General features: G+C 38.1%; 1 long non-coding RNA gene across 1 annotated transcript in view; it reads right to left on the minus strand.

The window, feature by feature from the left end:
* LOC135222244 (uncharacterized) overlaps positions 1-17,500 on the minus strand; it is a 120,866-nt gene that overhangs the window by 95,443 nt on the left and 7,923 nt on the right. Inside the window, exon 2 of the long non-coding RNA XR_010316241.1 lies at positions 4,501-4,548. This is a non-coding gene — a long non-coding RNA (uncharacterized LOC135222244). The remainder of the gene's footprint in view (positions 1-4,500; positions 4,549-17,500) is intronic.

Consider the following 17,500-nt stretch of genomic DNA (forward strand, 5'->3'; position numbering starts at 1 on the left):
CTTCAGAGAGGCAATATTCTCAGTGGAAAAGTTCCTCGCTGTACGGGTGGACTTCGCGCTCGGCTACCAATTCGGTGGTCCAGAGTTCGATTCTCGACCAACGCGGAACCAGAGAAATTTATTTCTTGTGATAGAAATTAATTTGTCGGTATAATGTGGTTCGGATCCCACAATAAGCTGTAGGTCCCATTGCTAGGTAACCAATTGGTTTCCAGCCACGTAAAAATATCTAATCCTTCGGGCCAGCCCTGGGAGAGCTGTTCATCAGCTCAGTGGTCTGGTAAAACTAAGATATACTTAACCTCTCAGTGAAAAATTTCTATTCAAACGTTCAGCATAAGCACAACTGAAATTAACACGATTCATCCACATTTCGCAGCTTAAACGCAGTAACGTATATAATATTAACAAAACTTCACCGAAATTTTCAACAAATTTTATCCATCTGGGTCAAGTTACAGTTGACCATAACATATCCACGGTCCGTTAAATGAGTTGTGTATTAGAAACCTGAATGGGTGAACCGTATCAAGTTAACTGAAATCTTATCAATAATTACTATTACGCCAGCTTACTCGGTACACATGCAAGATTTTCCCCTTACACATAAGTTGTAAACATATTTCTAACTGTTAAAGTAAATTAAAACGTGCTAAAGTCTAAAGTCAAAGTCTTGATTCACCAACGAAAATTAAAATACACTATTTAATTAAAAATAAATTTTCTGTAGTGTTTATCATGCACATTTAGTTATTCTTTACATTTTCATTCTAATGAATAAATCATAAATATGCTATCCTAAAATTCCTGTATCTAACTCACCGCGAAACACCTTTTTAGGTCTCTTCCATAGACATTTCCTTAACAGAGGTTGTGTTACAAATGAATTAATCGCAGAGTTGTAAGAAAAAGTAGAAACAAGGACAGTACCTGCGTAAGTACACAATATGGCAGCTATTACAAAAATAATCGCAAATGTTCACTTCACGTGTGAGTTATTTTTATAAGTTTAGTTGTTAAGTTATGGAATGATGTTGGATAAAAGTATGTCTATTTGCCTTAGAAAGAAGCCTGTCTATTTGCCTAGCTATACACAAGAGACATACAAAAAAATTGCTACTATATTTATAATTCGATCTGATTTACGGTGAACCCGAATCTGAGCGCCAATTGGTATTTTTTTCTTTTGTGAGGGATAGAAGGGGAGGGCGCATGGTTGGATAGGCGTGTTTGATATTTGCTTTATACATGATAGTTTCCTTTCAATATTTGAGGCTAATTATTCTGCAGGTAGCTCCGCGTAATCTTACATTGTTAACATCTAAACTGTGCGCCAAACACGCCATACAGTATGATAAACGACATCCTCATCAGGATAAACGACATCCTCGTTAGGATAAATGACACCCTCATTAGGATAAACGATATCCTCATTAGGTTAAACAGCATAGTCATTAGGATAAACGACATCCTTCATTAGGATAAATGACATCCTTCATTAGGATAAACGACATCCTTCATTAGGATAAATGACATCCTTCATTAGGATAAACGACATCAATAGGATAAACGACATCCTTCATTAGGATAAATGACATCCTTCATTAGGATAAACGACATCCTCATTAGGATAAATGACATCCCTATTAGGATAAACGACATCCTTCATTAGGATAAATGACATCCTTCAATATGATAAACTATATCTTCATTAGGATAAAGACATCCTCATTAGAATAAAGACATCCTCATTAGGATAAACAACATCCTTCATTAGGACAAGTGACATCCTAATTAGGATAAATGACCTAATTAGGATAAACGACATCATTAGGATTTATGACATCCTTCATTATGATAAACTATATCCTCATTAGGATAAAGACAACCTCATTAGGATAAATGGCATCCTCAATAGGATAAACGACATCCTCACAGGGATAAATGACATCCTCATTAGGATAAACGATCTCCATTTGGATAAACGATTTCCTCATTAGGATAAAAGACATCCTTCATTAAGATATCCTCATTAGGATACATGACATCATTAGGATAAACGCCACCCTTCATTAGGTTAAACGATATCCTCATTACGATAAACGGCATCTTCATTAGGATAAACAGCATCTTCATTAGGATAAACAGCATCTTCATTAGGATAAACGACATCCTTCATTAGGATAAACGGCATCCATATTAGGATAAACGACATCATTAGGACAACCTTCATTAGAGTAGACATCCTTCATTAGGATAAACGACAACCATCATTAGGATAAACATCCCTCATTAACATAAAAGACATCCTAAAAAGGCAACTTTCTGTCTTCTACCTAGACTCGTCGTAACACCTCTTTTTGAATCCCATTTCAGCTCCTTTACATAACCTTGCCAAATTGGTTCTAGTTGACAGTTGACAGCTGGCTGTAGTGGTATCGGTGTGGGCACAATTTCACGTTCCTTTTTTAAAACTAACTTTTGAATATTTCCTCAAGTTCCACTTATTCATATTCAAATCTTGTTAAGCTATGATCATAAATTACTGGAGCTAGGCGTGGAAAGGCGTGGAAAATTATAATTGTTTGATGTTGGAAATTATTCATGATTTAAAACGCTTTCCCATTCGCGTATGTCAGGATAGGCCAATTTCTCCTGTTTGCAATGCTTAAATTTACTTTATAGGATGTCTTGTCACAGATAAAGAAAAAATATTTCATAATTCTTCAGACAGAATCCCAAAATAAATAAATGAAAATAAATGATAGATAAAATTAAATAAATAAGTAAAAATAAATATATGAACAAATAAACACACACAAATAGATAAATAAATAAAATCAATAAAAAATAAAAATAAATAAGTGGAAAGGTTGTGTTAGACTTTTAAAGATAAGGGTATAGAGATTCCTCTCTGAATGTACATTGATTTCTATATTCTATATATTTTTTTTTGTGTGAAAATATAAACTTTCTCTTTTTGGGTCCTCGTTAAACCATTATAACTACGGAAAAAATTTCTCATTTCAGTTTTCGGAAGGCGAGCAAAAACCCCATTTCCACAGACACCGGCGCATTTCGCATGATCCAATTACTACAGGGTATCATTGGATCAAAATTCAAATTCATTCATTAAATACAGCGATCCCATATAACTGTTGTTTGCCCTAGTACGGTCTCCTCCATCCAGCTAATCACAACATTAATGTGCCCTACTAAATATGCAAATCAATAATCCGCTTTCTAGCTTATTTGAATCTAAAATGATCAAGGCCTCATCTATCGTGGATGCTTATCATTGCAAATATATTCGATGGCGATTTTATCTGAATTTCAACATCACGTTATTTAATGACGTATGCGTACTTTTCCGTACTGTTTCTGAAGGTATTAAGAATGTATATTATCATTATTAATATTATATTATTATTCCTGATGATGATGATGATGCTTGTTGTTTGTTTGTTTGGTGCTTTTACGTTGCATGGAACCAGTGGTTATTCAGCAACGGGACCAACGGCTTTACGTGACTTCCGAACCACGTCGAGAGTGAACTTCTATCACCAGAAGTACACATCTCTCACTCCTCAATGGAATGGCCGGGAATCGAACCCGCGACCACCGAGGTGGTAAGCAAACACCATATCAACCACGCCACTGAGGCGCTTTTGTTGTTGTTGCTGGTAAATTATAAAAAGATTAAGCGCCCGAATAAAATATTGAAGCTATTTTAGTTTACCAGCATGGAATGAAAGAACAAGAGCGACATACATATAAATGAAGCAGAAAGATAAATAGTGAACAAACAAACGAAGGCATCTGTAAATAACGACTCGGAAAACAACAGATTAGTTTGCTCAAATAATAAAGAGGGAAGAAAGTGAACGAGGAAGTAAATAAGAGTAAATGAAGGTTAAATATGTCAATACGAAGTAGCACATCTGAGAGAGAGTGTCACCCCAGTAACATGCTAGCGGACGTTTTTACAACCAGAGTAAATCGCGATTTAAAATCGTAGGCCTTCAGCCCATCGACCATAAAATCTCCATAACGTCGTGATTTATGAAATGACCTTGCAGTTTTTAAGTAATGCTAATTCTATGTAAATTTTACAACAGGGTAATGAGATATTTGCAAAAATATGCCGGTACCCCCAAAACAATTTTTTTTTTTTTAAATGCACAAAAATTTAATAAAAAAATTTTGCAGCACAGATTATAAACAGCAACAAACAATAAAATACAATCATAACAAACATGTAAGTCATCATTAATTATAAAGATAATGAGTGCAAGAAAAAGGGTTAGAAATTGACAAAAACTAATACTACCCCTCTTAGATAATAAGCAGCAATATTCATGAAGTATGTTAATTGTAATACTACCTAAGTTGTGAATAGTGAGTAATGACAGAGAAAGTGGTGGTTACAGCATAAATAATCACTAATGGATGAGAAAGCATGAAAGCAGTGGATAATGGCAAAAAAAAGGTTGTACTCACCAACGACGAGGTAGTTTGGATATTGGTCCTGAGGTCAGTACTTGGACTCTGGAATATCGAAAATTTGGAATATTGAAAATTTGCTGTGCTTATATATGGATAACTGATACAACACCAACACCTTGACCGTGTTCTTGACCTCAGACCTTCAGTGGTCAACTTACTTAGTTTTCTCAGCTACTCGGAATTACATGTTTAGTTAAAATGTCAAATGAAAGCAAAATTATTATTTGCACTGGGTGAGATGGTTTACGTAGTAACAGCATCATCACTGAGCATATTCTACAGAAGTCAGGTACCTCGAGAGCACCGTCCAAGACATAATCCGTCGTGTTTTATCAAGACCTGTTTATCTGTAATTATTTTATTGTGATAAAGCATTCACAAAGAGACGCACTTCCTTGGAATCATCTCCTAACCATCTCACTCTCTGAAGAAGGGTCAGCCGCTAACGCAACTGGGCCACGTGAAGGAGCGAGAGTCCTTGAATGAAGCTAGTGTGCCCACGCCGTCAAAAATTGCAGTATTTTAACAAAGGGGCGAGATAACGACTTCATGCCCAAAGGAAGTTAGGTACTACTGTCAGGCACTCTTACATGTAGGGTCAGGAATTTCATTGGCTGAAAAGAAAAAAAAAAAAAAAAAAAAAAAAAACTGGCGATACAACTTTTCTTGTATATTAAAGAGGTTCCGAGTTTCTTTTTAAAGTTGAAAATTCTAGTTTCCTTTTTTCTGTTTCTTAAATTTTTTGCAAGTAAAGGCCTCTTGTTTTCTTGCATTTTCATGAAGTACAAAGAAACACACTTTACCCTTATTTGCGTAATATCCATCGTGCACATAAACTATGAAGACAAATATTCTCACTCCTTCGTTGTTTGCTACTAAAGGATCTGGCCTCATGCCAACCAGCCCATTTGCTACTCTGTAAGGTAATCTTAAGTTATTGTGACCCTACATCGTTCTAAACCAAATCTCAAAGTTTCTTGATTTTTTTCGAATTATTTTTCTTTTTAGGGCAGACCTCTTCTTTGTGCATTTGAGAGAGAGAGAGAGAGAGAGAGAGAGAGAGAGAGAGAGAGAGAGAGAGAGAGAGAGAGAGAGAGAGAGAGAGAGAAAGTCTGTAGTTTTAACTCATTTGAAATAAATTTTTTACAACGATTTATTTTAAAATATGAGTCTTTTAGCCCCAGGAAACACAACCATTAACCATATAAGTAATTATTTTTCAAAAAAAATAATTTATGAAGGAGTTACAAAATTATTATGCCTATTCTTGATCTGTTCTCCAGTTCGTGTCTTCAGTGTTCGTCAAGAGAGACTAATTATGAGAAATTCAAAATTCCGGTTTATATCGCAAATTTGTTAGGTGGATGCCCTTTGAGTAAAATACACAGACACCTCGTTTTCTTATCAAGTCAATGATTGATGATCGACCATTCACAAAAAAGGGGCATTTATAAATTATATTCATATATACGGACCTTACGGTTGGTTATAACAGCTTGGACTTAATAAAAAAAAATAACGCTTCGTTTTGTAGTCTATTGTCACGTACGTAAAATACTTGAATCTCCGTAAACGTGTTCAGTTCAGTTCAGAGATGTTGCACTCGCATTGCTTCGTGATTGAAATTGTTATAAGTGTAATCAAATATTATTGTATTAGTATCGAGTCCGACACGCAGGTTTCGATCCTGTAAAGTCTACCTTTCGTTTGTAAGATATGCTTCCTTATTGTGTATCGAGTTCCGATGCTCACATGTTTGTTATGATTATATTATACACACCTTTTGCATTTTGTATATTCTTCTAAGCATCTTCTTCAATATAGCTAAGCAAATCAACTAGAGTAAACAAGATACGCTTTATTACACCCCTTCATCCACGGTCCTCGGCGACAAAGAATGGAATTACATCTCCAATACTAAATTACATCTTTTCCTCTACCTACCGGTAAGAGTGAAGAACTGTAGTGTGCTTGTATAGCCTATGCAGGCAAACAACATATATTACCAAGCTACTTACTGGAAATCAAGAGCCCTCTTTTTGAGGCTCAGATCTTTAGGCAAGTGAAGTCACCAGGAAAACCCGCACCCGACTCGGTGTGAAACACTTGCATAAAAAAAATCTTCCACCTCGAATATAAGGCAAAATGAAAAATAAGACAAAAACACAGTTTTACATACAGATAAACCTTCAATAGCATATTAGTGCAAGACACAGAAATCTCAACATCCTTGAATAAAATAAATATAAAATAAATATTGTGCTTAGCGGCAAACTAATAAGTCTGGCACGTCGTCACCTCCTGATGCAGACGTCGCGATTAGCCAATCACGTTTTTCATAAACATCCTTCATGGAGTATACCATTTCACTGTTCTTATTCTATCATTCACTAATTACCAATGAAAAAATCTGAACTGCCATATGAGCATTATAACTCTTATTATTATTATGATTATCATAATTTCAAATACATATTATTACTTCACTACATATCAAGATTATTCCCTTCTGTTAGAGCAATTTTTAGTATAAAATAATTACCATAGAAAAAGGACGGTGTTTACCAAAGTATATCTATTTTCTGACCCAAGCTGAAGAATAAATGTTTAAGGATATTTAAATGAATAATTGCAAACCTTACAACCTGAGATACAAGCAAACATAATATATCATTTTAAAAAATCAAGTATCATCACATTCATTTTTAGATTCAGGTAAAAAAAACTCGGCTCTTGAAATATCAATCTACGAGAAATCATTATCAAAGTAACTAATGGTACTTGGACAATTAAAGAAAAATAAAGGACGTAATTGATTTATAACTGTTTGTGATCCGTCTCGACTCAAGTCGAAAACATTTACCCAAGAACCTGGTTCCAGCAGACAGAGAAAAAGAAGATTAAATCGTCTGGAAATCCTCCTCCTTTTTTTTTGTGCGTGCAAAAAGACCGGAGCTTCAAGGTGAGATAAACTCCGGCGCTTACGTGGCGATGTCACCCAATTTTACGGACCAGGAAAAAAAAAAAAAAAAAGTTAGACGTGGAAAAACATTTGCCGAGGGGAAGAAACGTTCCTTTTTATGTTTTCAGGAGATCTGACCGTTTCGAAGTTTAAATAATAATAATAATAATAATAATAATAATAATAATAATAATAATAATAATAATAATAATAATAATGTGGCGCCGTAGGCAGAGTGGGTTAGGTCGTCAATCGACAGGTTAAGCAACATTGGGGCTGGTCAGTCGTTGGATGGGTGACCGCTCTCCTCGGCGTTGATTCCTTAGGAAAGGATCTTTACCAAAATTTCCTCAGTCTACTCAGCTGTAAATGAGTACCTGTCCCTGATGGGGTAGGGTCCAGCTATGGGTTAAATAGCAAAACTCAGCAATGATGGAAAGAAATGAAGGAATAAACGACAACGACGTAAATGGAACCTCTGGCAACAGAGGAGCTTTGTCCGGCAGCCAAGTATTCAACCCAATTGAAGGGGAAGACGGTCAGGTACTTGGAGGTCGTCATCCAGCAACTGACCACCACAACGACAATAACCAACAGCCTGAGATTGGAGCTACAGAAGCAAACCAAAGGAAGAAATGGACAAGAGAAGAAAATAAGGAAATATGGAGATGCTACTTCAGAAGCAACCCGACGGAGAGAGGATATAGAAGGAGGTTGGTCAACATCTGGAATGAGAGGAATAACACCCCCCAAACAGAACAGAGGCTGGCAGACCAAGTAAGAAACATAAGGAAAAAGAACTGGCTCTCCCCAACAGAAAGAGAAGAACTGGAAAGGGAAATGTCACTCAACAACGAATTACACGAAGACGAACTGAGAGACGATGCCACAGAAGACGACAGGGATGATGAGGTATCAAACAACGACACATGAAGAAACACCGACAAAGTAACAAAGAGGACGGAATGGGTAGAAAAGATTAGACAATGGATGGAACCAGATACAAAGAGAACAAAGATCCCCTCCATGGAAGCCTACAACGCCAAGAAATTAAGGGAGAAAACAAGTGAGGTCAATGAAATAATGGGCATAATACACACCACCAGTATCACAGAAACAAATAACTTGGCATATGCAGGAGCAAGATTAGTAGCAGAACTGATGGGGATACGAACACCAACACCACCAGCACAACCAACCCAACAGAAACCAAAACAGCAACCTCCTTGGAAAAGGCGCCTGGAAAAGCAAATCATGGTGATGAGATCTGACTTGAGTAAACTGAGAGAGATGGCAGAAAAAAGGCTAAGAAGCAAGAAAACAAGGGAGGAACTCAACGAGAAATACAAAGTACAAGAGAGGGGACTAAACAACACAATAGAAGATGTAAAACAGAGGCTTAAGGCCAAAGCACATAAGATCCAACGGTACATGAACAGGAATAAGGGATACCAACAGAACAAACTATTCGGAACTAACCAGAAAAGACTATACAGCCAACTAAGAGGGGAAGACAACCACCAAGAAATTCCTGAAGCCGAACCAAGTAAGAGACTCTGAGAAAACATATGGAGCAATCCGGTATCACACAACAAACATGCAACATGGCTCCAGGAAGTCAAGGAAGAGGAAACAGGGAGAATAAAACAAAGATTCACAGAGATCACGACAGACACAGTCAGACACCAACTAAAGAAAATGCCAAACTGGAAAGCCCCAGGTCCCGATGAAGTCCATGGATACTGGCTCAAAAACTTCAAGGCCCTACACCCACAAATAGCAGAACAACTCTAGCATTGTATCTAAAATCACTATGCACCCAAATGGATGACCACAGGAAGGACAAAAAGACAAGAGTAAGGGAAATATAGCCAGTAACTACAGGCCTATCACCTGCCTACCAATAATGTGGAAGTTACTTACAGGTATCATCAGTGAAAGGCTATAAAACTACCTAGAGGAGACAAACCCCATCCCCCACCAACAGAAAGGCTGCAGAAGGAAGTGTAGGGGCACAAAAGACCAGCTCCTGATAGACAAAATGGTAATGAAGAACAGTAGGAGAAGGAAAACCAACCTAAGCATGGCATGGAAGGACTATAAGAAAGCCTTCGACATACCACATAAATATGGGGCACAGGAAAACACCATCAGCTTCCTCAAAAATACAATGCGCAACTGGAATACAATACTTACAAGCTCTGGAATAAGACAAGCAGAGGTTAATATCAGGAGAGGGATCTTCCAGGGAGACTCACTGTCCCCACTACTCTTCATAGTAGCCATGATTCCCATAACAAAAGTACTACAGAAGATGGATCCCGGGTACCAACTCAAGAAAAGAAGCAACAGAATTAACCATCTGATGTTCATGGACGACATCAAGCTGTATGGTAAGAGCATCAAGGAAATAGATACCCTAATCCAGACTGTAAGGATTGTATCTGGGGACATCAGGATGGAGTTTGGAATAGAAAAATGTGCCTTAGTCAACATACAAAATGGCAAAGTAACAAGAACTGAAGGGATAAAGCTACCAGATGGGAGCAACATCAAACACATAGATGAGACTGGATACAAATACCTGGGAATAATGGAAGGAGGGGATATAAAACACCAAGAGATGAAGGACACGATCAGGAAAGAATATATGCAGAGACTCAAGGCGATACTCAAGTCAAAACTCAACGCCGGAAATATGATAAAAGCCATAAACACATGGGCAGTGCCAGTAATCAGATACAGCGCAGGAATAGTGGAATGGACGAAGGCAGAACTCTGCAGCATAGATCAGAAAACCAGGAAACATATGGCAATACACAAAGCACTACACCCAAGAGCAAATACAGACAGACTATACATAACACGAAAGGAAGGAAGGAGAGGACTACTAAGCATAGAGGACTCCGTCAACATCGAGAACAGAGCACTGGGGCAATATCTGAAAAACAGTGAAGACGAGTGGCTAAAGAGTGCATGGGAAGAAGGACTAATAAAAGTAGACGAAGACCCAGAAATATACAGACAGGAGAATGACAAACAGAACAGAGGACTGGCACAACAAACCAATGCACGGACAATACATGAGACAGACTAAAGAACTAGCCAGCGATGACACATGGCAATGGCTACAGAGGGGAGAGCTAAAGAAGGAAACTGAAGGAATGATAACAGCGGCGCAAGATCAGGCCCTAAGAACCAGATATGTTCAAAGAACGATAGACGGAAATAACATCTCTCCCATATGTAGGAAGTGGAATACGAAAAATGAAACCATAAACCACATAGCAAGCGAATGTCCGGCACTTGCACAGAACCAGTACAAAAGCCCTCCACTGGAGCCTGTGCAAGAAACATCAGCTACCTTGCAGTAATAAGTGGTACGAACACCAACCTGAAGGAGTGATCGAAAACGATCAGGCAAAGATCCTCTGGGACTATGGTATCAGAACAGATAGGGTGATACGTGCAAATAGACTAGACCAGACGTGACGTTGATTGACGAAATCAAGAAGAAAGTATCACTCATTGATGTCGCAATACCATGGGACACCAGAGTTGAAGAGAAAGAGAGAAAAAATGGATAAGTATCAAGATCTGAAATTAGAAATAAGGATATGGGATATGCCAGTGGAAATCGTACCCATAATCATAGGAGCACTAGGCACAATCCCAAGATCCCTGAAAAGGAATCTAAAAAAACTAGAGGCTGAAGTAGCTCCACGACTCATGAGAGGAGTGTGATCCTAGAAACGGCGCACATAGTAAGAAAAGTGATGGACTCCTAAGGAGGCAGGATGCAACCCGGAACCCCACACTATAAATACCACCCAGTCGATTGAAGGACTGTGATAGAGCAAAAAAAAAAATAATAAAATTAAAAATAAATAATAAAATAAAAAATAAATAATAATAATAATAATTATTATTATTATTATTATTATCATTATTATTTATTATTATTTCTAGACATTCAGTAACAGTACATTAAGATACTGATTTGGTAAAGAACATCTTAACTTCTTCACCTTTATATTGTAAGGAACTTATAATCAATAAGAATAATGACTGAAAAACAGGACCAAATACTTCCATCACAGACCTGTCAACCCTACCTGAAACTCTTGCTGGAGCTTATTAAAAAATGCAGGAGATTCATAAATCCAAGGCAGAAAGTCATTATTTTACTAAAATTCACCCAATAATTCTCAATATATTGCATTTTATCTATCTACTAAAAACATAGATGCATAATTTCATGAACAAATACACCAAAATTAAAGATAGATACATATTTATACCCCTAAAACAAAATGGCTGTGTTTATAGGGTGGTGTACATATTATTGCATGTATTTTATGGGCAGAATATGATAGAGCGATATCAATTTTGAACATTAGTGTATGCTCAGGTATATCCACATGTTGCTGACTTGGCTTTCACAAGTAATTCACTTTTGGTTTATACTCATAGCAAGCCTTATGGGCGAACTCATTCGTTTTACAGGCAATAAGTGATTCTAGTGTCCCTTCAATAATAACTCTGAGAGGTGAAGTTCTTATTGACAAAACTGGACACCCTTTCTTCATCAGCGTTACTGAGTAAATAATTATACTTTCTGAGAAATAAGCTGAAACAATCACGAACTTAAACAAATAAAGTGTGAAAGAGTTTATCTAAATGCGGGAAAATCGAATGCCAATGTGGAATGCGGGAGGTATTTTCGAAATGGGGGAGGGGTTGGTAGGTCTGCCATCATCACATTATCAAGAAGTTAAACACCAATACAGCCTTCGTAATAGTAATTCTCTGTCCTATAAATCAAAGACCTTTTAACTCATAAATATTATTCCAGATAACGTAATGCATTAGTTTATGCCGCCTCTCACCTACAAATACCTGTTGCTCTCAGGTGCTCATTGTTTTGGAGATGGCATCAACCCACCTCGACCTCGGTAATGTTGTAATGCGGACAAAAGCACTACAACGTTACCGAGGTCTCCAAAACAACAAAGACCTGAGAGCGACAGGTATTTGTAGGTGAGAGGCGGCATAAACTTATAGCCTCTTGCGGTGGCGGCGTGGTCTAAGGCTTCACTTTGCATCCTGGATTTGTTGGTGTCGATGGTTCGCGCCTGTAAGCCAACAAATCTCTTATCGACAAAAACTCCTCTTTGGTTAAGCATATATGAAAATATATTAATTTCGAGGTAGAGCAAATTAGATATTAATTCCGAGGTAGAGCAAATTAGATATTAAAGGACATTTGTAGCTCGATATATGTATATGAATCACGGTAATGTGATATGCCTCATATAATGGCTACGTGTGGACAAAAGCACTACAACGTTACCGAGGTCGAGGTGGGTTGATGCCTTCTCCAAAACACGAACACCTGAGAGTAACAGGTATTTGTAGGTGAGAGGCTGCATAAACTTATAGCCTTTTGTGGTGGCAGTGTGGTCTAAGGGTTCACTGTACGTCCTTGATTTGTTGGTGTCAATGGTTTGCACCTGTGAGCTGACAAATCTCTTATCGACTAAAAAATTCCCCTTCGGTTAACATATATGAAAATATATTAATTCCAAGGTAGAGTAAATTAGATATTAAAGGTAGAGCAAATTAGATATTAATTCCGAGGTAGAGCAAATTAGATATTAAAGGACATTTGTAGCTCGACGTATGTATATGAATCACCGTAATGTGATATGACTCATATAATGGCTACATGCAGACAAAAGCACTACACCATTACCAAGGTCGAGGTGGGTTGATGCCGTCTCCAAAACAACGAACACCTGAGAGCGACAGGTATTTGTAGGTGAGAGGCAGCATAAACTTATAGCCTTTTGTGGTGGCAGTGTGGTCTAAGGGTTCACTGTACGTCTGCTACGAACCGAGAGAGGTCCGCTTCAGGTTCGATATTATGATAAACAAAAAAATTCAACACCTACAGTTGAAACTGGAGATACGAATATAGAAAGACACTAACACAACAAAGGTTTATTTACAAGCTCACTAACAAAGATAAATGCAGAATGGTGTCTCCTATTTACATAAAGGTAAAATCTTACACTGCATGAACTGGGGAAACAGTGAGGTAATGAAAGTACTTGCCAACCAGTTTTGTAACTCGAAGCAATGGCTTCACAAAAGGAGAACTCTAATTGTAGACGCCTTCTTGCCTCCGTATTGCAGAAAATAATGTCTACTCTTGATACTCGAAGGGCAGGAACTTCTCTAAACCTCTTGCAGAAAGCTTCTTCTCTGAAGTTTTGCTCTACGTCGAAATGCTTCAGTAGTCCACTCCTGACGACGACTTGACCAGAATTCGACCTAACTCTCTCTCAAGCGCCTTGTTCTCTCTGATCCTTCGTCCTTCTTCTCTTATCTCACTCTGATGATCTCTGCTGCTGATCTCTCACTGATAATCTGATCTGTGGCTCTTACTGACGATCTCTTACTCTGTGACTAACTGATGATCTGCCTTCTCCTACTTCGTATTCATACAGCATTCTGGGGGTGGGGCCTACGGTGAGCCTCACAGACTCCCGAGATTACGGGAATGATTTAGAGGAATCTTGACGGAATATTGCATCACATTTCGCTGCGTTTCTCACGACACTTAGGCGTGTGTTACACTCCACAACGCGCCCGACGATTCCAGGACAACCGTGAGAACAGACGCCTCCAACATGGGCGCGAATGCCTCCTTGCTGCAGAATTTCTCGAAGATTCATTTTCCTTTCCCTTTATCTATCTTTTCTATACAGCAATTACCGTTACACGTCCCCCCAAAAAGAGAAAAAAATTAAATCAACTGATTTTATTTTTTTCTAAAGAGAAACAAGAATTAAACAGCAGGGGAACAATTCTGCATAAAGCTTTAATCCAATCAAACACGCATGCTTCTCCACCCACACACTCATCCGTGCGAAAACAGAAAAGGGTCATTAGGCTACTCATTCTGAAAACTCTAGAGAGGCTATTGGCTATCACATTATCCTTTTCTCTTATTTTTTCCGTTTTCTGATCTCCGATTATAACTTTGAAATGCTAAAACACCTCTTGCGTTTTCTCAAAACTAATTTCTCTCCGTAACACTGTCACATCGAACACTGGCGGTGGCCAAGGTACGGGGCATTTTTTTTATAATTCTGAAGCAAATTTACATTCATTGCCTTTGCTCTACTCTTACCCACATTAATTCTTTACGGTATATTTCCCCTCTCCTCTAACACTGAAAAAGGACCTTCGAACTTATAAGGTAAAGCAGAACCTTCTTTCTGGACAAGTACTAAAACTTCATCTCTTACACGGAAATTTGTCTCTTTTGCTCTAAGATCATGTTTCCGTTTAGTCCCCCCTTGACTCCCGTTCTCCTTCGCTAGTTGCCAACCATCTCTTAAATAGTTTTTATAATACTCAAGATTAGTTATGTAATCTTCTCTACCCTTATTACTAGACAAAGGTCCGACCATATTGATAAATACTTTCTCAAAAGATTCGCCTGCTGAAGGAATATTACACAACGGAACTCTGGGAATTACTTGAATCGGTTTCCCGGCAATTTGATATTCATGACAGCTTAAAACATACCTCTTCAAAAGAACGGGTCACTTCTCATTTTAGGTCAAAAGTACGCCCTACTAATAGACCTGAAAGTTTTATTTACTCCTAAATGTCCTTGCTCATCATGTGCTAACTTCAAAACTAGTTCACGAAGCTTCCTAGGAAGCACTAATTGTTCGGTGATTTCCCCTTTACTACCTGACTTAGGACGAACATAACGACACAAAACATCATCCTTTAAACAAAGTTTCCTTACACACATCGAGATCATCATCCAGCTCACATTAAAAAATTCGGGTTAAGTGTCTCATCCCCTCTCTGCAACTTGACTAGCTCATCCTTATTCACAAGGTTCGTACCTAATTCATCACCGTAACTAGTACTAGATACCGGTACATTTACTACATTACCCTCGACAGCTACACCTTCCGTTTGGCTATCACTGTCAACAATAGAGTTAGGTGTCTCAGCCACACTCATGCCAAGATCAACCTCGCCACCTCTATCACACTCGTTCGAATCAACGAACTCTCACTCGTTCGAATCCACGAACTCACTCACGTTCGAATCCACGAACAAATTATGACCGTAGTCTATGTCTGTATCTAAACGCGACCTAGTTACTACCATTTCAGGCACTGGAATATCCCTCACAACAGGATTCACATTCTTGGATAAAGCTAAGTCATTACTGACAATAATGTCAACGCCATCAACGGGCAAACTGTCCATAACTGCCAGTTTCACTTCTCCTGACACTACCTGACTTTCTAAACTCAACTTCAACAAAGGACAAAGAATAAAAGTTTTAGGAAATCCACCTAACATGACTTTCTCTTCCATATTGATTTCTGCACTGTTCAGCACACACACTCCTAATCAGTGAGACAGCAGCTCCTGTGTCTCGAAGCAAGACCACCTCTCTCGAATCTACTCCAAGAGAGTAAACTATGCCTTCTGACAGAAATTCACAAAAAATTTTCCTAGTTTCTCTCATCACATCATTCCTACTTGACGAAAGGTTAACTACCGATACTGGTTTCTTACTGTCCTTCCTTTCTATTTCACAATTTCTTGCTAAATGCCCTTTCCCATTACATCGGACACAAGTTAATTCTGAGCCACTAGATGCCATTTTACTCTTACAAACCTTAGACGTATTACCTGGTTTTCCGCATATACAACAGGAATAGTCACTTTTACTTGCATTGCTATTACCAGAACTGAAACCTTTACTGTTTTGTACTCTACTAGAAGAAGAATCATTTCGCTTCTTACTAACACTCAAATTATGAGTTAGACTTATATTCGTCAGCTAACCTAGATGCTCCAGAAAAAGATACTTCTCGCCTATCCTCTATATAAAGCTAATCTCAGGGGATACGTTATCTTTGAAGTTTTCTAACAACACTAAGTTCTTCAAACTATCAAAATCCTCAACTTTAGCAGAAGTTAACCAATAAAAAAACAGCCTTTCTAACTTCTTACCGTATTCTACATACGTAATATTTTCAACCTTTCTCAAACTTCTAAATTTCTTATGGTACGCCTCTGGTACTAGCCTACACGCGCTAAGAACAGTTTTTCACAATATCATAATTATCACATACCTCCTTAGACATGCAACTATACACAATAAGCTCCCTACCACTCAAAACTGACTGTAAATATAAAGTCCACGTTTCTTTAGGAGAACCTACTCTTTCCATTAACTTCTCAAAACACATGAAATATTTCGTTACATCTTCCTCATCAAACTTTGGTACTAATTTCAGCACTGCACTCATACCTATCGTATCAGCTCATTTTCGTTCTCGCCTGTCTGACTGGGGGGGGTTATGAGTTACTTTGTCCTTAACCGACCAATTTCCAACTCACGCAAACGTTCTTTCTCTCTTCCTTCCTGCAGCATTACCAACATTTCTCTCTCTTGCTGCATTTTCATTACTTCTCTCTCAGCCGCTCTTTCATCTCTCTCATACTTTTCTCTTTCTTTCTTCTCGACATACTCACGGAGATCATTCCCCTCTAGACCTAGTAGCTTACCCGACTCAAACTCTTTCACCATCTCGCTCATTCTGGTTCTTTCTATATTCTCCGTTTCAAACGGTTATGGTGTCAAAATATACTGGCAAAGGTCGTCACAATGTTACGAACCGACTAGAGAGGTCCGGTTCAGGTTCGATATTATGATAAACAAAAAAATTCAACACCAACAGTTGAAACTGTGGATACAAATATAGAAAGAGACACTAACACAACAAAGGTTTATTTACAAGCTTACTATCAAAGATAAATGCAGAATGGTGTCTCCCATTTACATAAAAAAGGTAAAATCTTACACTGCATGAACTGGGGGAACAGTGAGGTAATGAAAGTACTTGCCAACCAGTTTTGTAACTCGAAGCGATTGCTTCACGAAAGGAGAACTCTAATTGTAGACGCCTTCTTGCCTCCATA

Source organism: Macrobrachium nipponense, chromosome 3 (genome assembly GCF_015104395.2).
Source record: "Macrobrachium nipponense isolate FS-2020 chromosome 3, ASM1510439v2, whole genome shotgun sequence".
NCBI lineage: Eukaryota > Metazoa > Arthropoda > Malacostraca > Decapoda > Palaemonidae > Macrobrachium > Macrobrachium nipponense.